Here is a 23,482-nt window from a genome sequence, read left to right on the forward strand (position 1 = left end):
CAATGGAGTTCCATCTTGAACATCCAAGGGCAGTCATTTGGCTTATGGTGAATAGATCTAACTCTTGGCTTCCTAGCCAAAGAAGATTGAGAAATTTGAATAAAAATTAAGAACAAGAGCTTTTAAAATGTTTTTTTTTAATGAAGTATAGTCCCATACTTCATTAACTTCAGTATATGCTGAAGACAATTATACATCGTCCTTGAGCCAAGAACCTGGGGAAATATAAGAAATAAAAACTGGAATTTCTTCATGGTTTTATGTTGGGGATGTGTGCTTGGTTTTTTTCTTCTGACTTTCAAAGGAGTCCGAGATGGATAACTGAACTTCCTACTCTGAAAAATGACCATCATGATAACATACCATTAAGAGTCAGGACTTTGAAGTGGTGCATTTGGTTTAAGAACAGGTTGATGAGAACATGCGGTATTTGATTTTCTGTTCCTAAGTTAGGATAAGAGTCTCCAGCTCTTATAAGCGGGAGCTAAATGATAAGAACTTATGAAAACAAAGAAGGAAACAGCAGATACTGGGGTCCATTTGATCGGGGAGGGTGGGAAGAGGAAGCAGAAAAGATAACTATTGGGTACTGGGCTTAATACCTCGGTGATGAAATGATATGTACAACAAACCCCCAAGACATGTGTTTACCTATGTAACAAACCTTCACATGTGCCCCCAAATCTAAAATAAAAGTTTAAAAAAACCTAAAAATTACAATTAAAAAAAGAGGAGATTTTCTTTGATCCAGTCAAAGAAAAACAAAAACAAAACCAAAAACAAAAAACAGGTTGCGGGTGAACTGGCAGAAAAAAAAGTAAAGAATTGTTGAAGGGCATAAGATGGGTTGGGGGAAAGAAAAGCTCCTAGTTCCATATGAATTTGAAGGTTGTATTTGAACTTTTAAAAACCTGAAAGTAGCTTAAAAAATCCATCAGTTCTGTTAGAGTCCTCTTCAAAGGAAAGGAGATTTGACAGAGGAGATTTGAAGGCAGTGATAGAAGTAAAAATAAAAAACCTTTTCATGTTTTTACCTCAGGCGCTTAAACTGCCCTTGTATTACAGCACTTTCCTCACTGTAAAGTATTAATACATATGAATCCTGAGCCTCCTGTTAAAACACATGCTCTGATTCAGCAAGCAACTTTGCTTTTCCAACAAGCTCTGGGTGATGTCCACACTGCTGGTTTATAGACCACACTTTTAGTAACATGTAAAGGTGAGTTGCAGTGCCTACTGTCGGTTCATCACACTAGAATTTGGAAGTTTGTCCCCTAAGCCCAGTTTTTGTGCTTGGCAGATACTAGCTTGCCCTAGTTATCTCATGGGTTATCGTGAAGCTGAAATTAAACAACATGCCAAGTGCTTTATGAAATGTGAAGAACAAAGAATAGTATGATCACCATCATGAAAAAGATCATAAAAGACAAATGACTTTCTGAAGGACCCCAACGTAAGAGGCAAACTAAACTCAAAATCTGTATCATCTGATCTTAAGCAAGTGCTTTGTACTCTAATGTGTTGCAATTTAAGGCATTATGAGGAACAGATCACATTTATTTCCATCTTGCATTTGCCTCCCTGTCTTAATGCCTACATTACATAGAAAATGTACACACTGGGATGATTCAAACCCTTGTATTTCCTTAGAGGGGCAGAGATCACTGCTGCTGTACTGCTCTCTGATGCACTCCAGGAGTCAATCATAACACTCAATACACCTACAGTCTAATAACACCACTGTTAACCAGGTAAATGTAAGGGAGACCGGTATAAACGTCCAACCACATGAGACAATTTCAGAGATGGGACACAAAATGTGGGCTAATCAAGGAAGACTTTGTGGAAGAAAAGCATACGTTTTGAGGTGTGCTCAAATGAGAAAGGTTTAGGTAGCTTAGAAGAAAGGCAAGGCTGACGCTGAGCAAAATCACAGTGGCATCTCCAATGAGTTAGTCATCCTGCACACAGTGTCAAGGACTATATTTAATACCCAGAAATAATCCTACAGGTTAGAACATGGAGGCCAACTCAACTGATGTAGTAGACTAGTTCAATAATTAGAAAGGAGAGAGCCCTGGAATACCAGGGTAAGGACTGTAGATTTTATTCTTCATGGGATGGAGGGCCATTTGAAGAATTTTTAGCTTGGCAGAAACAGAAGGAATGAAACTGGGTATTTAAATGGAATGTATCGGAGAGAATACGGAAGGCATGAGAATAAGTAAGTACACCTTTACAACTTATATTTACAGCAGTGGATCCATTTAATCAAGTGAGATCTTAAAACACCTGTCTATCTATGGAGAGAGAGGAAGGGAGAGGGAGAGAGAATATGAATATAAATACGAATATGAATATGTAAGCAGAGCTGTTTTAGGTCAGAGTGTGATGGGGCCCCTAGGCTAAGCTGTCAGGAGTGGAACCCTGAGGTCTGCTTGGTTTCTTTTGAAAGAAGGTCACTGTAATGTGATAAGTATATAAGGATGCAGGAACTAGAAATGCAAAGGAAAACTACACAGACATGTTTTATGAAGGAAGAATAGATCACCCAATGGCTCCAATAGCTCTAGAGCCAGGCATTTTGGCTTCTAGTCCAGCGTTCATCTACATCATTCTGACTCTGCTGATTACTACTTGACAAGACATGCCAAGGAGAAAATGCAAAGTCCAATACACTTATTAGTAATTTAGAAACTTCTTAGACACTTCCTTTTATCTTCCAACACTGAGGTCTTAAAAGAGCATTTAGTCTAAAAATCCAGTCCCATTTCCATTCTTTAATCTTATCTCTAAGCAATTAATTGATTGGAAAATAATTTATTCTTCAAAGTTGCAGACTTCCTGTTGTTGTTCCAAAGCCTTTCATAGTGATCTAATACTTGTGAGTATTTTAACAATGTCATCACAAGATCTGATTCACAAAAGAGATTACATTGGGCACAAATAAGTGGCCCAAGATAGAAGGCATTAATTTATTTTCATATAGAATATACAGATGGCCTACAGTAAGACTGAAAACTGTGATAATAATAACCAGCATATTTATAAACACACATAAAGACACCTATTCAATGAAAGAAGACTTGTTGTTACACGTTCAGAAAAGCACACAAGGTGTGTTTGCACACAAAGATACTATGAGAAAGTTATAGAGAAAATGAAAGTAATTATTTTCTTTCACTTGCAGAACAAAACATATGTGTTTGAATTTCTAGGAGGCATCATTTCTGAAATCACAGAGTTCAGAGTTCTTAAATACTCTGGGAAGCATCTCAGTAACTCAGGACTGAATGTTCTCTTCTTTTTTGAAGATTTTCAGAAGTGTATATTTTACAAGCCTCTTCCAGTGTTTTACTGTCAAGAGCAGAGGAGTTCTCCTGATACAAATCTAACTATCTTCCTTCTTTAATGAATGTCCATTTCCTCTTGTTCTATCCTCTGAACATGGGCAAAAAATGTCCAATATCCTCCTCACGAAAGATTTCCACTTATTTGATGACATAAGGTAAGTTATGCCTCAATTTTCTTATCCTAAACAATTCCAGTTCCTTTAACTTTTACTCAGAGAAGTTTCTCCTCATTCCTTTAATCACTTTGGTTTCCCTTTGGAATCCTGTCCAACTTCTCCACATATCTTATTAATGGGGACTAACAGTAAGGAATTATTTAAAATTGCAAGTGATGCATCTTTTATTAACCTCCATATTCTACTAAAGCAAATGTTGTAATAAAAATGACATTAAAGTGCGCTCTGTATTGTCCAGTTGGTCAGAACTGGTGCACTATTTATGGGTTACTTATAGGTAATTACTGGTAATTATAATAATAGCCATGATGCAGTGAATGTTTCCTATGTTCCAGGTACCGAATACTCTGCTGTTAAATCCTGGCAAGAACTCTAAAAGGTAGGTATTTTTACCCTGATTTTTTATAGTAAGGGCCTGGGCTACATTGTCACAGATCTTGATTGTGATTCCAGGGCCAGTACCTTATAACAGTACTATGAAGACAGGTAATCCCATCCTGATACACATACACGCTACATTGCATGGCCCACGTACAGTGATTGCTGCAGTTCAGGTTTCTCTGGAACCAGACTCGGAGATGAAGATCTGCAGGCAGGAATTTTATTGGTGAGGGCTCCTGAGCACAACCCCAAGGGGAGTGTGCAAAGCAGGACAAGGGAGTCGGAGAAGTTGGGCCGTGGTGCTGTGGTGCTGTCACAATGAAAGCCTCAGCCAACCCATTGTCCTGAACTGAGTCAAGAGCCTTTGTGTCCCCAAATCGACCACTCATTGAATGCACATGGGCCTGGGGCAAATAGTATAATCTTGGGTGAGGCAGCTCTGATTAGCTGAAGGCAGAGGACAATCCCCAAAAGGAGGGACCCAAGTGAGCCATCAGCTGTCAACACTCCAAGAAGCTGGAGAAAGAGTGCTTCAGTCAGGAAAGGGCAGGGGATCTGAGTGGCACATCACAGGTCCACCACAGTGACTGTATGTTCTGATCCCCAACTCAGGATGTGGCCCTGTGAACCTGTTTATGGATTCTGAGTTACAGATTATATCATTTTAAGGCCAAATAAGTCAAAGAAATCAGACTGAGGGGAGAAAAGAACTTCAAATACTGCTTTGGTTTATGTGTAGGACAAGAGGAATATTTCTCTCTCCTCTTAGTCTCTCTCTTTGCCTCTTTCGGTCTTTGTCTCTGTCTGTCTTTCTCATTTACATTCTCTGTGATACATACATACGAATATGATGACACTAAATGAAACATGAAACCTCTGACAGCAAGGAGAGGAAACAGAAAAGGAGAGACAATAATTTGGAATACTGGTAACAGATAGTTATTATCCAAGTGGATATTGGGATTTTTGAATAGTTCTGTCGATAATGTACGTGTCCTCTAAATGAAGGACGTTTATGTTATGTTGGGTGAACAGAACCCTGTTAGTAGTTCTGCATCCTCAATCTTTTTTTCACCTCAATCTTTCCTCATAGCTCTTATATATTAAAAGATATAATTGCCTTAGGATGGTTCTTGCCTAAAACAAACAGCACAAATACTTACACTATTGATCGTGAAGAGGAAGTTGTTTTATTTTTCCATTTTAATATAATAAGAACAATAAACATGTTTTTAAAGTTTAAGATCAAAATTATTTATTATTTATTGTTATCTACTTATCCATTATGGAGATGCTTTTAAAAAGCTAGAAAGTCAACAACTGGCAAGAATGGTTTTATTAGGGCATGAATTTGAAATAGATCCCCAAGGGAAAATGAATCCAGCTTATATTATGAGAAAATGTGAAGAGTCATTAATTCATATTATGCTGTCGTGCTATTTTATTAACTAAGGCAAAAACAAATTCTCTAGTCACCATTCTCATTTTCACATGAATAGCAAGGTATTAGTTCAGTAGCTGGGGTTCAAAAGTTAATAATAAACCTGAATCAAGAATAATTTCAAAAGTACCCAGACAACAAAAGGCAGTGGAGAGTGAAAATTGAAATGTAGCAGGACATTATCTGATTAGAAATCTGTTGTCATTGTCCTCCACCAAAACAGCCCACAAATTGCTGATATAAAGTCTACAATCTCTATTATGGGATTGAATTTGTACCCAAAGTTAGTGGCTCAGCATTTCCTTTCCTCTTTCTTTTTAAAACCCCACATTATAAAAGGGCATATGGCAACACATTTTACTGTTAAATATGATCTGAGCCTGTTGGAATACTGCCCATTCAAAGTGTCACCCCAGCAACTCACCCATGCCTTCCACTTCCCAACAGGCGTTTTCCCATACAACCCTCCTCTTGCAGAATGCTGTGCTCTAACCACAGGGTACAAGGAAGGCAGTCTCCAGTGCTATTCCAAACTCTCAATACTTCTAAGTGGCAACTCCAAAACTAACATAAATTGCATGCATTGCTTTGTTTGCACAATGACACTTACAATACTCACTTTGGAATCCAAGCAGAAAGCAGTCACCTAATACCGTTGCATTCTGTCCTTCACCCACGGTAAGAGAGTGCAGAAGAAGATCACCACCAAGTCAGATAACAGTGGTGAAAGCTGACCTCCCCTTTCGCAGCCATCATACCATCTTGTGTTCATAGTCTGCAGTAGTTTCCACATCTATTAATCCCTGCTCATACTGTTGTTCTGCCCAATGTAGCCAAGTGATGCACGGGGCAAACATTTAGCAAATGCCAATGTCTCCCCACAGCACTCACCCCTTATCCTCAGCATGCTACTTCCACTGCCAGTTCCACAAACTGTCAAGGGTCTCATGTTTTGGAGACATCATATTAGTGTGTGTCTATCATGCAGCAAATATGAGTAAGACAGAAAAAGATTCATAGAGAGAGAGAAAATAGAAAGGCAAAAAGAGAGACTGAAACAGGGAGAAATATTCTTTGTGTTCTGTGCATAAATAAGTAGAAACTTCTTTTGTTACTGGCAGCTTTCGGGATGAGTGAATCATGTTTTGTACACGCACCCTGATAATTTACAGCCCACTGGTTTCACAGCAAAGACTGACCATTCTGTGGACTTCAGAGAACAATCACTGTCTTCAAGACCACCTACAACTTGCATGCATGTGCCATCTTCTAAATTATACTAACGCAGCGTTTCCATGAATTCATCCTCTATACATAAAACTCACAGTAGATTGCAATGTAATTGACCAAATCAGAAATATCTTGTGCTTTCTGGATGACTGTAGTTAACCACGATTTATTGTGTATTTCAAAATAGCTAGAAGAAAGATTTCTAATGTTCCCAACACAAAGAAATGATAAATGTTTGAGGTGGTGGATATACCCAATTAATCTGATTTAATCATTACACAGTGTAGGCATGTATCAAATATCACCTGTAAATATAACTAATTTGTATATGAAATATGTATAATCATTATGTATGAATTTAAAAATGAACACAAAAGGTAATATCCTGTGCCTAAAAGTGTTGGTTTTAAAGTCACTGATGTCTTTTTTAACTAGAATTTAAACACAGGTGGTTTGATTCTGTACTAATCTTTCACTTCACTGGTAAAACTAGTCTAGAAAAATAAAGGCTGCCAAAAACAAAATCCATGTTAAAAATTAAAAACTATAAAATTTAAAAATAATAAAGCCTTAATCAGAGCCTCAAGTGTTAAAAGAGAATCTGATTGTTGCATCTAGAGTGATTAACCAAAGCAACTGTCATTGGTGTGAACTGATTTACTTAATTCAATTCCCTATTTTAAGACATATAGATAACTTCACAGCTCAATAAAGATTTAGAATGAGAGAAAAAAAAATGATGAAGTGGAAAAGACAGAATGAGATTCAGGAGACCAAGGCTTTGGTTCCAGCTGTTAGTGTTAAGTAAGTTACTTAATTTTGCCTCAAATTATTTTTCTTGTGTATGAAAACGACAGATTTGTGGATCTTAAAGTTCCTGGAAAGATGGTAGTGAACTACAGAGAGTAAAAATGGAGCATTCTGTAGCTTTCCAATGGGTATTAAGGAAAAAAATCAGTAAGCTAATTAAGATCACAGTAATCAAATAAAATTCACTCAAAATAGTACTATTGTAAGTATTATTTGAATTTGAAATTTTTACCCCAGACATTCCCTCAAAGAAGGCCGTGAGAATGAATTTCAGCAGTCTAACTTGGGTGAACTTGCTCTCAAACAGTGCAGGCTCTGTTATAACAGGCCTCAACCATGTCCTGGGTGGATGCTGAGAAGACCCAAAGGGAGGGGCCCTAACACCATCCCACTGAAGAATGCAAGAAAGACCCTCTCAGTCTCCCATAAGCAAAGCTGAAACACTGGACAGAGCAATGAAAGTGAGAATTTGACAAGGACTCATGATTGACACTGAAAAAGAATGACATTTTAGAAAGTAAAGTTCCTTTCTTAAATAATTGCTGTAGCTATTTTGAATTAAAATGGAGAATAGCACTGGCTTGTTACTGTCCTCGACTTTAGGGTTTACACTGTTTGTTAAAGACTGCTTTGAATTTCATTTTATCAAACTGGAAAGGTCACCATATTTGTCTCTAGAAAAAAAATCATAATTTATTATGCCAAGAAAATAAGAAGAAAAACTACAGATACAAAAACAGCAGATAATGTCAGAATAAAATGAAAATAGAGAATATGGTAAGTGGTAAATAAATGAATAATATTGAAGGCCTAAATACAAAATCAAATGTATAATTAAAAAAATATTTTTAACCATTGCCCATAACTCCCAAGTGAATGTTTCTAGTTCTGAATCTTCCCCTTACCTCCGCACTTAGCTGTCTGATGGATATTTCTATCTAGATGTCCCTTATATACTTCAAAGTCCTTCCCTTCCCAAAAATAAATCTGCTTCTCTCCTAAATTCCCCTTCTGGTATCATCATGTTCTCAGTCACCCACGTCAGAAATCCAAGAATCCCAAGTCCTGACATTTTCCTACTTCCCATGCCCAATCAACTGCCAAATCCAGCTCTTTCAAATTCCCCTTTCTTTCTCTATTCAATGCTGCTTCTAGCCAAATTCTAGTTGTCCTAGCTCTCCCCCATATAATTACAAAAAGGGTCTTTCCTTCCTTCAATATTGCTCTAGTTCATTCTCTATACTTCCTCCAGCGTAATACACATAAAATGCCAATGACTTCCAGCTGATAACACCTCAGTGCTCCAGTGCTTCCTGCTCACCTTCCTTTCACACACATGCCATAACTTCTTAATTTCTCACATGGATTTCACACCCCTAACCCACTGGTCCTACCTGCACCATACCCTTGTCCACCCCACTCTGCTCTTTACCTAACTCCTATTCCACCACTTTCAAGAGCCATTTTAGGGGACACCTCCTCTACGAAGCCTGCTTTTACACACAGCCCTCTGGCCCCAGACTGCATTAGCTGCCTTTTCCATTCTTTAATGCACCCTCAATATACTTTTATCATACAGAAGTTGGTCATATCTATTTATATGCTGTCTCTTACATTTGGCAGATATTCCTTGAAGAAAAGGACTTATCACCTTTGCTTCTTTAGAGCCTAGCAATATTTACTGAACTGAACTGAAAATAAATGAAACTATGGGGAAAAAACATATTGGTGGGTATGAGAGTATTTCTGAGGATTATAAATGTTTAGGAAAAGTAGAAATTGTTTTTCTTACTTATGCAAATAATACCTCAAGATTTACAAAGTGTTTTCATATAAGTTATATTGTTTGATCCTTAAAACAGCCAAAGAAGGTAGAGTAAGGCAGATATTGAGGCTGATAGAGACCCTAAATACATAAGAAATTTCTCCAAAAAGGGAAATATTATTGATTTTTAAAAGGTGTGTGTGTGTGTGTATGTGTGTGTGTGTGTGTGTGTGTGTGTATGTGTATATTCAGATAGATCTTCATAAGATCAGAGTTCCAACTTCAAATAAATTCCTGTTCGGTCAAAATAGCCAATTGGTTTCCTCCATATTTACTAAAAAGTTTTCCCAAAAAAGAAAAACTATCAATTGCTTATAAAAAATTTTCAATAACCTGTTTCCCTCTTTTCACTACTTTCTAAGTAGATTTTGGAAGACAGACCAGTTAATTCAGTCTTCTAAAGATAAAGAGAGAACCAATTCACTCTCACCTTCAGAAGGTCCACTGGGCTAGATACCTCCCAAATGTTTTTCTCATTTCTGAAGCTATCCCTTTTCTCAGGAGAATGCCAACAGCTAAGACCAGCTTTGGCCAAAGTCTTCAGCAAACAAGGGATAAAGAATGCTGAGGGAGAATATCACAAAGATTCCTGAAAAGGAAAAAAAAAAAAAAAACACAGGATAATGTAAATTGTTTTCGGTTAGCTAATTCTATTAAGCTGAGATTTCATCCCACTATAGTACTAAAATTTGACAAGGGGTACTTACTACATATCAAATTCCATGATTAATTTTAACCAAGCATTATCGTACGTAATGACATCAATGTCTAAGAAATTTTAAGCAACTTAATGGGAACAGGTAATGAAACAAGGTAACATTATTCCAATTACATTGCAGTGTAGTACAGAAGGTCTGAATTACCCCTAAATAGCAGGAAGCAACGGTGCACCTAAATCAAAAAGAAAAAAAGGCACTTGATCTTATTCTACTCTAATGCTTCATGGGAATACAATGTGCTTCACAGTCACATCAACAACAGGCCGTGGCGGGGAAGAATCTAATATAGACTGAAAAGAACAAACAATGAAGAACTAAGTATTTGATCAAGGTTGACAATGTCAAAGAGGAACTCAGCAATGCAATTATATTTTAGAGGTGGCTTTGAAGGCGGTAAGAAAAGAAGGCATCTGGAATAAAGGGGTTGCTGAACACACCATTATAAGGAACAAAAAGCATAAGGTTAAGGTGGAACAGAATAAAACCTTAATTAAACAGAAGCCAACTAACAGGCGTGCTTGAATATTATGTTTATTAAACATCTCACTTTTATGAGAAAGGGTAAAACCACAAAAGGAATGCTTCAAAAAGCTTCTTTTAAACCAGAACTTAGGGTCAGTCTGTAGTAAGAAGAGCAGAAACCATGAGTTCTAGACCTGCCTCCACCACTAACAGTATGACCTTGGGCTTGCTAAGTGCTTCTCAACCCTGCCTGTGCATTAGCACCACTGGGTGAGCTTTTAAAAAGTATCGATGGCTGGGCCACATCCAGACGAAATAAATCCCTGACCAATTAAATCAGAATCTCAGGTGGAATGGCACCTGTGTCATTATTTTGCAAAAGAAAGTCAGGGAAGATATTCTTTGATGACCCCTCTAGCTCTAACATTCTGTCTTTTCTACACTTTCGGCACCTGACAACTCATTTATTTAAAATAGATACAATTTAAATTGATAGTATCCAAAACTTTAAAACCCTATAGCAGTTCCCATTTTCAGGAGGCAGGAACTCAGGGTCAAGAGGTACAGTGATTTACACAAGGTCCAAGCAAAGCAGCAGCATGAGAATGGGGTCAGGTCTTCTAGGGAGGAGAAAGTCAAATGGACCATGAGCTGGGGCCAGACACAACTCTGTTTCAGGCTAGGCTGGGTATGATCCAAAGACATGAGCCACACTGACGACGAGGAAATGATGAGGCTCGTGGCTCTCTGGGCAGGGATGCATAACCACAGGGTTCCTGCTTTTTAAGGAACAACAGGCCAGGTCCAGTGGCTCACGCCTGTAATCCCAGCATTCTGGGAGGCCAAGGTGGGCAGATACCTGAGGTCAGGAATTCGAGACAAGCCTGGCCAACATGGTGAAACCCCATCTCTACTAAAAAATACAAAAACACCAGTAATGCCAGCTACTCGGAGGCTAAGGCATAAGAATCACTTGAACCCAGGAGGCAGAGGATACAGTAAGCCGAGATGGCGCCACTGCACTCCAGCCTGGGCGACAGAGCAAGACTCTGTCTCAAAAAAAAAGGAACAATAGCAGGCTGGGCACAGGGGCTCACACCTGTAATCTCAGCACTTTAGAAGGCTGAGGCAGGTGGGTCACCTGAGCCCAGGAGTTCGAGACTAGTCTGGGCAACATAAAGAAACTCTGTCTCTATAAAAAATACACACACAAAACAAATTATCTGGGTGTGGTGGTGCACACCTGTGGTCCCAGCTACTCTAGAGGCTAAGGTGAGAGGATGGTTTGAGCCAGTGACGAGCAGGCTGCAGTGAGCCAAGGCCATGCCACTGCACTCCAGCCTGGGCAACAGAGGAAGATCCTGTCTCAAAAACAAAAACAATAGAAAATAGTAATCTTAGTAGCTAAACTATTGAGCACCTTCTATGAGCTAGACACTGTGCCAAGAAGTGCTTTCGTCCTCAAAAGAACTCTCTGACCCAGGTACTATTATCATCGCCAACGTATCAGTGAGGAAACTGAAGCCGAGAGAGATGAGTCTTGTCCCAAAAATGATGGACCTCGAATTTTAGACTTTTAACAAAGCTACTCTCTCTCCCGACCATGCATTGCCTCAAAGAAATACAATTCCCTTGCAGGCTGGAGGCAAGTCTGCTCTGCCCTGATACCTACTTTGTCTTTTTTGTCTCAATGCATTCTCACACTGGAAAGTGGAAACAGAAGCCTCCTGGAGTCTCCACGGTGTGGTGCTTTCACATTTTCTCAGGCTAAACAATTAAATTTCTGTTGTTTGAGAGAGAATTAACATTTTACAGAATAACTTTTATTCTTACACAGACACTTCCAAATTAGTACGGTTTGGATGCTGAGATTTAATTACACTATCTTGGAGAAGTTCAGCTCAGGCAGCCATCAGAAGAGTCATCACTGAAAACTGCCCTAAATAACTCAGTCCATCATGACATCTGAGTTTAAATGCCTAACTGAAATCTCTGGAACATAATTCATAATTCATGAAAAAAGTTTTCTAACATTCTTACATTCATCTTCAATCCTCTTAGAGAAGTATCCATGTCGCAGTTTGCTGTCCCATTTCATTCACATTAGGTAAATTATTTCTTTTATTTGTATAGCATTGTTATTTACTATAATAAAATCTAATTTACAAATATGTTGCATATGAAATATATTTTAAGAGGCTAATGCAAAAGCATTACTGTTTCTGACACCTTAGACATATCCTAATTATGCTGTGTCAGAATTATCTTCATAGCTCATTTTAATAATAATGTGAAAAGATGGTTTTCATTAGACACATCTAGGAAGAAATAGAAGAGTGGTATTAAAAATAAAAACACAATTTTGGGAGACAGAAGGAGCCTGGAAGGTCACTAAATCCAACCATCTATCTGCCTATAGCCCATTCCATTTTAAGGAAATTATATGGAGCTGAATCTCTCTTCCTGTAGCTTTTACTTATTGCTCACAATTCTGGCCCTTGGAGCCACACCCAGGTTCATATTCTAATGTTAACTTCCCCAACCACAGCCCACTGTTCAGAAAAAAATAAGCTATTGTTTTGGTAGAGGTGCTGCTTGGATCAGGAGTGAGCACCTCAGAGGCTGGTGGATGACCCAGGAGGTAGTTTTGTGCAGAGATACGCTAGAACAAAGACAATAGTAAGACACGTTGATCAAACTGCTCTCTTTGGGATTTAGTTGGATGTTGGGAGTCAGAGGAGAACCTACTAAATATGCAGAGATAGCAGAAAGACCATATGTGAAAGGGGTCAGTCCCTTGAGGTCATCTCAAACCTAACTTTCTACTTTACAGATCCAAACTGGGCAGCTGTGCAGTAAGTCCCTCCTCCTTAGGGTGTTCTGAGTGAGCTGCTGTTTTCTACGGCCCAGAGTGCCCAAATTCACGCAGACTAAGATTACAGCACTCCATTTACTGCCATTCTTACGGCTACATTTCAGACTGACAGTTAATATTCCCCTAATTTTTTTGTAAGTCTTTTTGTTAGAAATGAGTGAAGGCTTTATTTTCATAACATCAATATTTCTCCTTCTTAGATTGGGTCCATTATCCCAACCTGCTCAAAACTTTTGACTTCCCAATCCTGTCCTTACATATTCGTTATGCCATCATCTATGAATTAGACAAGAACACCATCTAGCATAACATTCATGCTACTAATAAAAAATTTAAAAGCCAACAACAATACCAAATTGGACACAATTTTAGAGAGTAAATAGTATAAAAATGTGAAAATCAAATTGTTAGTAAATAAAAATAAATTTACTTAAAATTAATAATTACCAATACTCTAAGTTGATTGCCAATTATCCTGAAAAATATAATAAGCTACATAAATGGATATGACCAAGCAATTCATTTGCTGGATAAAGGTGTTAACATTTACTCGTTAGAGATTGCAAAACCCAGAAGAATGAGGTTTCGGCATCATTAGAGAAAATGAGGCCATAGTTGAGATAATTGGCAACATGAACTTTGTAGCTGGAATAATTACCTGTGCAGTCGACCAAGAAGTTATGTTTGAGAAACATATTGCAAAAACAGAGCCAAGTTAGCTTCAACCTTCCCTGAGGCAATCATGGGAATTAGCAGAATCTGTCATTTTAGGTCATCGGTATCCCCTTGCCAAAGTGAAACTGTTCTCTGAAGAAGATCTCAACTGCTTTGTCTAATTTAGTTCTCAGTCAGCCTCACGGGATCTCTCCTTACAGTAAAAAGTCTCACACCGAAGGGCTTTTTAAGTTCTCCTGGCTGCTTTTCTTAGTTTTTCTGTCTCCACCATTACAGTCAGGTGCCACTTCTCAGGTGGTCAGTATGCCTGCCCAGAGCAATTTAACCCAGCCTCACTCCACTAATTGGATATGCCTGGTCCTCTCCAGGCTGACTCTGGGTAAAGTAAAACTGAAGTGCCTCAGAGGGAGGGCCTGATGCACCAGCCTATTAAAAAAGCACATGAGTGAATGTGTGAATTTCATGCCATCTCTGATGACCATTCAGAGGGCTTTCTGGCTTGCTTCCTTCTTCTCGGCTGTGCTGAATGGGTAAACTTTTCCTTCAACAACTGATGTTGTAGACCCACTAGGTGCCACAAGAAATGCAAAGACTCTAAGATTTGGCAGCTACTGCTCAAGAACAGAGATAGGAGATAATACCATTTTATGTTCAATGGTATTTGAGGTCATTTTTCAGAGAGGTAATCTCATTTAATACTGAAAAAGTGTTTTTCTAGCATTTTACAGATTTAAAAAATAAGTCTCAGTAAGGAACTTCTCAATGGCTCATTGTAGCTAGTAAGTGGCTAAGCCAAGACTCCAGGTATTTTGTAATTCTTAGTCCACATCCACTGACCCATAGGTTCATCCATTAGTTATGCAGGCAAAATGACCACATAGCGATATATTGAGTGCTTACTCCATCCTGAGTACTGTTATAACTGGTTAGCATATACTTGATCCTCATGACAACTTAATGAGGTAGGCAATTTCAATATCCCTATCTAATAGATGAGAAAACTGAGGCACAGAAAGAGGACTAATGGCCCAAGGTTGTACAGCTAGTTGGGGGCAGAAAGTGATAAACACAATGAGAGCCATGCCACCCGGAAGAAATGTGGAGGAAGTTGTTGGATTTGTTGCTAGGAAGAATGCTAAGCAAGTTTTGGAACGTTTTCTGGCATTTCCAGAACAGTGAGACTTTTCTTCTCTTGGAAATCTTGTGAGAAGACATTGGCATCAGAGATGAGAAAAAGATGGCAATTCCAAGAAAAGAAAGAAATGTGATTTTTTTCCCCGTCCCCTCCGCTATGACTATGGATGTGTGAGGGACTGAGCAGCACAGAGAGCTAGCGGCATATGAATACCATCTGCTGCTTTAATACTTGATATGTATATTTTCTGTTACTTCAGATTCTTTGGACAGATCACATTGGTTGAGTAAAGCAGAGGGAAGAGACTGTTGGCATTCATGACCTTACATTTGTGGTTTGTGATTTGACAGTGGATACCCAGGAAGCTTATGAAGTGTAGTGATTTAGCAATACGCTGGGATACCAGTTTGAGTCGTACAAACTCACTGGCTACTCGGCATTCACACCTCAGTGCAGCTTCTTTGTTCTGAACATGTTTTCAGGTATGAAAAAGGAAGGAGCCAGGAAGAAAGGAAGTGCTCCAGCATTCAGTGAGTAATTTTCGTGGCCCATACTTGGGACTCAGGGTTTCAAACACCTCTTTGAATCCTCACAATAATCCCATAAGGGTGGACATTATTGCAACAATTTCATACGTGGGCAAATTAAGGCACAGAGAAGTCTAGTGACAGACTCCAAAGTCAGAGAGCTTGTCCATGTCAGAGATGGCATTTGAATCCAGGTCTTTCTGACCCTCCTGTGGCACGGCCTCTCCCATTTCTGCTCAAAGAATTAAGTAAACACACAAACAAAAACTTTGCAAAGACGAGGGAAAGCCACTAGATGACATTACATTTTAGTTAAAGTTAGAAAGGCAGTATCTTTAGATATGTTTGATATGTGGAAAAAACACAGGACACTTAGTGGAAATTAGTTCCAGGCAAAAGCCAGAAGCCTCTACAAACCTGTTCATATTTTTGAACTAAGAGGTACCTTAGGTTGGGTGCAGTGGCTCACGACTGTAATCCCAGCACTCTGGAAGGCTGAGGTGGGAGGACTGCTTGGGCCCAGAAGTTCAACACCAGCCTGGGCAACATAGTGAGAACTTGCCTCTACAATTTTTTTTTTTTTTTTAATTTAAAAGGAGATACTTTAAAGCCTAAGAAACCAGTCAAGGGACTGCTATGTTCCCAGGAATTCAGAAGTGGAAGGAGAAATGCATCAAAGATAGGACTATTCCTGCCCTAGCACAGGGGTAAAGATATGACCACGGTAAATACTGTGAAGGACAAATAAAGGGCTTAGGTGGTCCAAAGGAGACAGAAAGTACTTCTGGTTGGAATCAGGCAGTAAATAATGACAACCTCATTGAGACACTGGCAGGAAAGAAACGGGAGAAATAGAATGATAACTCTAAGGAAAAGCAGGATAAGAAGTGATTTTAGGCCAGAGAAGATTTGAGCGCATCTGTAGGCTGAGATGTAATAAGAACAGACAAAGAGAGCGAGTGAAGCTGCAAGTTGGCAAGAGTAAGCAGAGCCAGGCCTCATGTAAAGGGTGAGAATAGGACATACAGGGATTAGGGAGTTTCTGCTATACTTCAGCCACATGTTATGCACATCATAAATATTTAATCTACTTCAACATGGTAAGGGATACAGAGACTCATTTCATGTCTCCTTCCATGTTGGAGAGAACACTCCTCGGATTGAAGCTTTTCTGAAATGGCCAAGAACTATCACAACAGCCCATATGCAGCAACCTGCTTATTTGCATATTGCCCAGTCTTCTTACTGGAAAACAGTTGGAGTCAGTCAAAATGAAATGAAATGCCAGCACACTTCAACAGTAATACAAATGCCATGCAACCTCGAACTTGAGTTTAATAGAATAAACAAAACAATTTGCTTTGATGACTCTGAAAAGCAACTGAACTTGTTCCAACTTGAGCAGGGGTTTGTTTATTTTGCTTAGCTCCAGTCATTTACTGAAATCACTCAAGAAACATTTAGTGAGAGCCTACTGGGTAATGCATACTAGTACGAAGCTAGAATGCTAATGATTTTTATATTCTTCCTTCATTTCTACCGCATTATTTTAGATAGGGTTTCATTTTTAGGTGGGGGAATGTCTGCAGCTAATGTTTAATAATATTTATTCTTTCAGATCAAAAAATTGTTTTTGTTTTCCAAAATATAAAAAGTACAGATATTTTTTTAAAATAAATTTAAACATTTTCTTCCATGTTCATGTTAATGTTTTGGTGTATGTTTTCCAAGTCTTTTATTTTTCTTGTGTGTCTGTATTCACTTTTTTCAGAATAGAAGTGGTATCATTCAGCACACACTGGTTTATCAACCTGCTATTCTCACTTAACCATACACTGTGAACATTTCCCCAACTCATTAAATATTCTATAAAATCATTTTTAGTGTCTGCATATTCTACCATGTAAAGAAGCCATATCTATTTAATCACTGCCCTAATATTGGATATTAATGTTATTCCAATTGGCTGACTTTTTATATGATCTTTTAAAGGTGCACTATTTTATAGCACTGGCTGAAAAACCACCAGTAAGATTGTTATACAGAATCTGATATATGGAGCATTATTCAACTGTGAAGTTCCTTTTCTCCCATCTAAGATTGTGATCAACTGAACCAAGAGTATTTCAGGCCAAGTACCTGCTCAGAGCAGAGCCAGCCGAAATGCCCACTTATTTCTCACCTTCTCCCACCACAGCCCTGCCCTCACCATTTGCTGTGGATCTGTAGTGTGACAGTGAGTAGTCTGCCTGATTGGAAGGGAAGAACAGTTATAAGTTATGTGCTTAACCAGCTCATGATTTTGAGGCTCTATTGCAGTAGTTCTCAGCTCTGTTGGGCTTAGGAATCACCTGAGCTGGTTTTAAAACCACAGGTGATATGTTTACTATCTTGATTATGTTGATGGTTTCACAGGTATATGTTAAAATTTATCAAATTGTCCATTTTAAATATATGCAGTTTGTTGTATTTAATTATATCTCAATAAAGCTGTTAAAAAAGCAAAACTCCAGATGGCCAAAGCCCACAATTGAGATTCCGATTTAATTGGTCTTGGATAGGACTCTCCAGGTGGTTGTAATGTGAAGCCAAGAACTATTAATCTAATATATAATGAATCTTTCCAAATTTAAATTGATGTGATTGTCATAAAATTGATAAGGGAATAAAGAAGTGATCTTATCATTTTCAACTACAAACAATAACAGATTTCTTTAAAAAAAAATGCCACACAGCAAAGAAATTTAGAGACTTCCTTTAATGATTCGTAATAATTCATAAATCCAACCTTTAATAGCCTAACGTGTACTAGGTACTATGCTAGGTAGCACATAGATTATATGCATGTATGGAACTGACACTTTTTAAGAGCCCAATATTCTCTTAAATGAATTTAAACTAGATTAAATCCACAAACTAGTTAACTATCGATTTGTCTAGGAAAAACTAAATGGAGAAAATGTAAAAATGAACCTGTTGTGGCCCTATTTGGCAATCACGGATTCTCTATGAGGGCTATTCAGATCCAGGAGGTTTTGCTCTATTTGCCAAGCTGCTGAGCTGGGCACAGGCTTTTTAGCAAGAATGTGAGAAAAGCTGTCCCGGAAAATTGGACGCTTCCTGCCAGAGGGCACCATCCTCCCTTCCTGACATATGAGGTTCTATGCCAGTGTCTTCACATACAGATATCAAGACAGCTTCATATCCACAATAAAATAGCCAAGGCCTCTTATTAGGGAAAATTGATATTTAATACTAGCTCACATATGTCTTTACTCTGTTACTAAAAAGAAACCTTGAACATAATTAGTGTTGGCTTTGAATGCAGTTTGGAAATGCACCCAGCTGGAAAGGGGCCATGGAGCATTGGGTTTCATTCCTCACCAAGCTGAGCACTCCCTGAAAGGGATTAGAAGAGAAAGAAATGGAGCCGACCCTCATTCAGAAAGAAATGCCCTCCTTGGGTTCACTGGGATGACTGTGGAGGCGGGGCAGGTGGGAGAACTGGAACTGCCACCCTTCTCAATTCCTTGTCTCCTCCTACCTCCATAAGGCACTGCAAAATGAAATTAGGTGAATGGAGCACTTGGGCTGGGGAATGAGGGGTGTGACATATTCAGGGAGCTGCTTGTGTGAGGGAAGGTGCAAAACACCTGCCTAGAAAGAGAAGGTGGCTGTGGAGTCTCACACGGCCCCAGTGGAGGGAGATTCGCTTTGTTCAGAGGATGGAGGCCAGGCAGGAATTTCAGGTTAGGATCAATGTGTGCAGAGTATTAAGAGAAATGTAAATTGCAAAAAGGTAGGATTTCCAGACTGCTGATCACTATCACTGCTTCAGCTAAAACAAAACAACACTGAAGGTTTTTTTCTAAATAGAAATGGATGACATATTTTACATCCTGCATAGGAAGGAAAGCAAAGCCATCTGGCAACTTTCAATAACCAGCTCAATGCATTGCACCTCCCCCTCCTACCAACAGTCTGCGACAGCCACACTCATACAAAAATCTGAAGCTTCTGACACTTTCTTCCCAAACTTCCCCATCTGTTCTGACATCTCCTGTTGACCTCTCTCCAGAGCCTCTTTAAATCTCTCCCTGGGTCACTCTTCAATTCCATTTTCACTCCGGTGCCATCTCGCGCATCACCCCAGTCTCCAGGCACTAGGCCTGAGGACAGGTCACTCCTCCTTCATTCCAATGCCCAGCTCAGGGGTCCAAAACCCCATTTTGGAGGAGGAGGAGCATGATGGCTTCCCCCACGTTCTAATGGTTTCAACAGCATCTTATATGTAACCTGTAATAGACCCTTATTTTAGTAGTGAAAAATTAAAATTTAGCAAAATTTCCCCTGGCGAAAAAATCTCACACCCATAGAAGCTGTGAACACAAGGTTATGTTTACCTTGTTAGATAAAATAATATGCATAGACTTTTGGAGGACACCTAGATTCTAACACTATCTATATCATAATTTGCAGTTCTCACTACTAACTTATACATAAAAATTATGTTTTGCATATTATATCTTTCATATTAAAAAGTTGTATTTGAATGATTGATTTCCCACTAAATCAAGCCAAATATATGTCTCACCTTTGACTTATTCCTGCCACCGCCCTGGGTTTGTTTTTAGATCATTACAAAAAGAAGAACCCTGAGCCATTACAAACTACAGGCATACCCAGCAAATAGTTCCTGACTCAAGAGACTCTCAAATCCATATTCTTAAGTTGTATTTTAGTACAACTGCTGCAACTGTGCAGACCTTGAATTCTCAAGTTAAAAAACTTCATTAAAGTACAGATAGAAAAATATAAGCCCATATTAAATAGCCCTGAGTAAATTTGGGTCTGTTTCCTTATAATTCTAGTCACTATGACTGTATTTCACCCAATTTCTTATTAAGAAAATCTTGTTATAGTGGTTGCAGAATGAATTGACACTCATCCCACAAAACTTTAAAACATTACAAGTCATTTCATAGAAAGAGTAGGGGATAATTTTCTTGGAGAAAAGATGAAGGTGAAATGTGAGAGTGCTATTTAAATTTGATGGGTTTCTGGGAGTACAGTGGTTGGCAGTCCTTGATGTACATGAAACTCCCTGGGGCACTTTCAAAAACAGTTCTGATGCTTGGGCCCCAATCCCAGGGATTTAATTGGTCTGAGGTAGGGACTGGGCCTTGATCAATTTTTAAAGCTCAATCTAATATGTGTTAGAGGTAAACCTTCCCTGAAGGTAGATTTTACTTCAGTACAGTACTAAGAACTTTCTAAGGAGAACTGTCCAAGGACAAAACAGGTCACCTTGTGAAAGCCAAGTCCTCTGTCACAACAAGTGTGGAAGGGCGGCCTGTATGACTGAGCGCCTATCAGGGATAGTGGAGGAAGTGGTCCAGCACTGGGTGGTTCAGACCCTTGAAACTGTTTTTTTTTCTATACTAGTTCTACCTTGGGTCAGTATTTAAGGTAAAGCAAGCAAAGAAAAACGCTTTGTTTGCTATGTCATCCTTGAAATGAAATAGTTTATATAACATCTTTCATATCATCCCGATAAAACTTGTTAATTTGCACATAAAATCAGGTAAGTACAAAATTTTGTTCCATTTTCAGTTTTATTCTGTTTAAAGAACTTCCCTTCTACAATGAATTGATTATATTCTAATTGCTGATACTTTTTCCAACTTTCCACTACTTCAGCCTATGAAAGGCCTTTTTTAATCAGTTGGCATTTATTTTTTCTTCAATTCATAAAAATAATTCCTCATCCCAAATGTTCTGTGAAATGTTATTAATATAAAACTACCTATGGATTTCTCTCCAATTATCTTTTTTTTTTTCTTAAGCACTAACATGAAAATTTCCTCTAACCTTTTCTGGGAGATAAATTTTGGCTCTTAAAGGATGATACCCTTAAAGTTTTTTTCCCTCAAATTTAAATGCATGAATACTTGCAGAAGTTAACAGAATAAAAAGGAAAAGGTCTCTGAATGTCTCTATCATTAGGTCAGGATTTTTGAAGTTTTACTTTTTGTTGTTTCTTTATAACCGAGTTGATGTTAATACTATATGCTATTTTACAACTTACTTTTTAAATGTTACAACATGTGTTGAGATTGTTCCATATCAGTACACACGGGCAGAGACCTTTATTTTATTTTATTTTATTTTTATTTTTTTGAGACAGAGTCTCGTTCTGTCGTCCAGGCTGGAGTGCAATGGAGCGACCTCAGCTCACTGCAACCTCTGCCTCCCAGGTTCAAGCAATTCTCCTGCCTCAGCCTCTTGAGTAGCTGGGATTACAGGCATGTGCCACCATGCCTGGCTAATTTTTTTGTATTTTTAGTAGAGATGGGGTTTCACCATGTTGATCAGGCTAGTCTCGAACTCCTGACCTCATGATCTGCCCACCTCAGCCACCCAAAGTGCTGGCATTACAGGCGTGAGCCACCGCAACCAGCCAGGCCTACATCTTTTAACAGCCACACAGTATGGATGTACTTTAGCTTTGTAACTATTCCACTATTGACAGTCCACTGTTGATAGGTACTTAACCCATTTTCTTTAAGGAAAGAAAACTACAGTAAAGAATTTTGTAAATATGTTTATGTATACACAGATCCCCCAAAATGGAATTTTTGGTTCAGTGATTACTTACATTTTAAATTTTGATAAAAAGTATCAAATTGACTTCCAAAAAGGCTAATATGACTTATACATTCATAAATGTATAAGAAAACTTTTTCCATCTTTTTGCCAATACTATATACCACCAATTTTCATTATTTCAATCTCAAAGGCAAAAAAAAAATTTGAGTCTTGCCAAAGTTTAGAGTATAAGCCAAAGCATGAGCAACTTTCTAGATTGTTCTTAAATTTTACAAAAAAAAGATGAAGCTAAATTATCACAGCAGATGTCTGAAATCTACACCCAAACCTGGTGTTTTGCTCAGATCCTAAGATTGTGTGAGACCTTTGCAGTAACTCCTTCCTCTTTTCCCCCTCATAATCACTTACTTTTTATTGTATTTTTGTTTTAATTGTATATATTTATAATGTACAACATTATGTTTTGAAATATATATGAATTGTGGCATGGCTAAATCAGGCTAATAAACATATGTATTACCTCACATGTTTATCATTTTTATGGTAAGAACACTTAAAACCCACTCTTAGCACTTTTCAAGAATACAATATGTTATTAATAACTATAGTCATCATATTTTATAATAGATCTCTTGAATTTATTCCTCCTAACTTGTTTTGTATCTTTTGACCAACATCTCCTGAACCTCCCTCCCTTCCCACCACCCCAGCCCCTGGTAACCACTCTCTACTTCTATGAAATCAGTTTTTTAAAGATTCTACATGAAAGTGAGATAATGTGGTATTTGTCTTTCTGTGCCTGGCTTATTTCACTAAACTTAATGTCCTCCAGGTTCATCCATGTTGTCATGAATGACAGGATCTTATTCTTTTTATGGCTGTATAGTATTCCATTGTATATATAGACTGCATTTTCTTTATCCATTCATCTGTAGATGAACACTTTGGTTGATCCATGTCTTGGCTATTGTGAATAGTGCTGCTATGAACACAGGAGTTCAGATATCTGAATATACTGATTTCATTTCTTTTGGATACATGCCCAGTTGGATTGTTGGATCATATGGTAGTTCTATTTTTAATTTTCTGAGGAGCCACAATACTACTTTCCATAATTGCTGTACTACTTTACATTCTCACCAACAGTGTACAAGTGTTCTCTTTTCTCCACATCCTTGCCAATACTTCATACCTTTCATCTTTTTGATAATAATCATTCTAACAGGTGTGAGGTGATATCTCACTGTGATTTTAATTTACGTTT

The 23,482-nt window shown here is 38.3% G+C and overlaps 1 protein-coding gene across 50 annotated transcripts in view; it reads right to left on the reverse strand.

Moving 5' to 3' along the window:
- Positions 1-23,482, reverse strand: part of NRCAM (neuronal cell adhesion molecule) — a 305,104-nt gene that overhangs the window by 237,757 nt on the left and 43,865 nt on the right. For 21 of the 50 annotated variants that reach the window (XM_074035811.1, XM_065542457.1, XM_074035806.1 and 18 more), the window contains exon 2: positions 9,647-9,805. The exons of the other annotated variants lie outside the window; for them this stretch is intronic. The gene's annotated coding sequence lies outside the window, so the exon portion shown is untranslated. The remainder of the gene's footprint in view (positions 1-9,646; positions 9,806-23,482) is intronic. 50 annotated transcript variants of the gene reach the window in all.

Source organism: Macaca fascicularis, chromosome 3 (assembly GCF_037993035.2).
Source record: "Macaca fascicularis isolate 582-1 chromosome 3, T2T-MFA8v1.1".
NCBI lineage: Eukaryota > Metazoa > Chordata > Mammalia > Primates > Cercopithecidae > Macaca > Macaca fascicularis.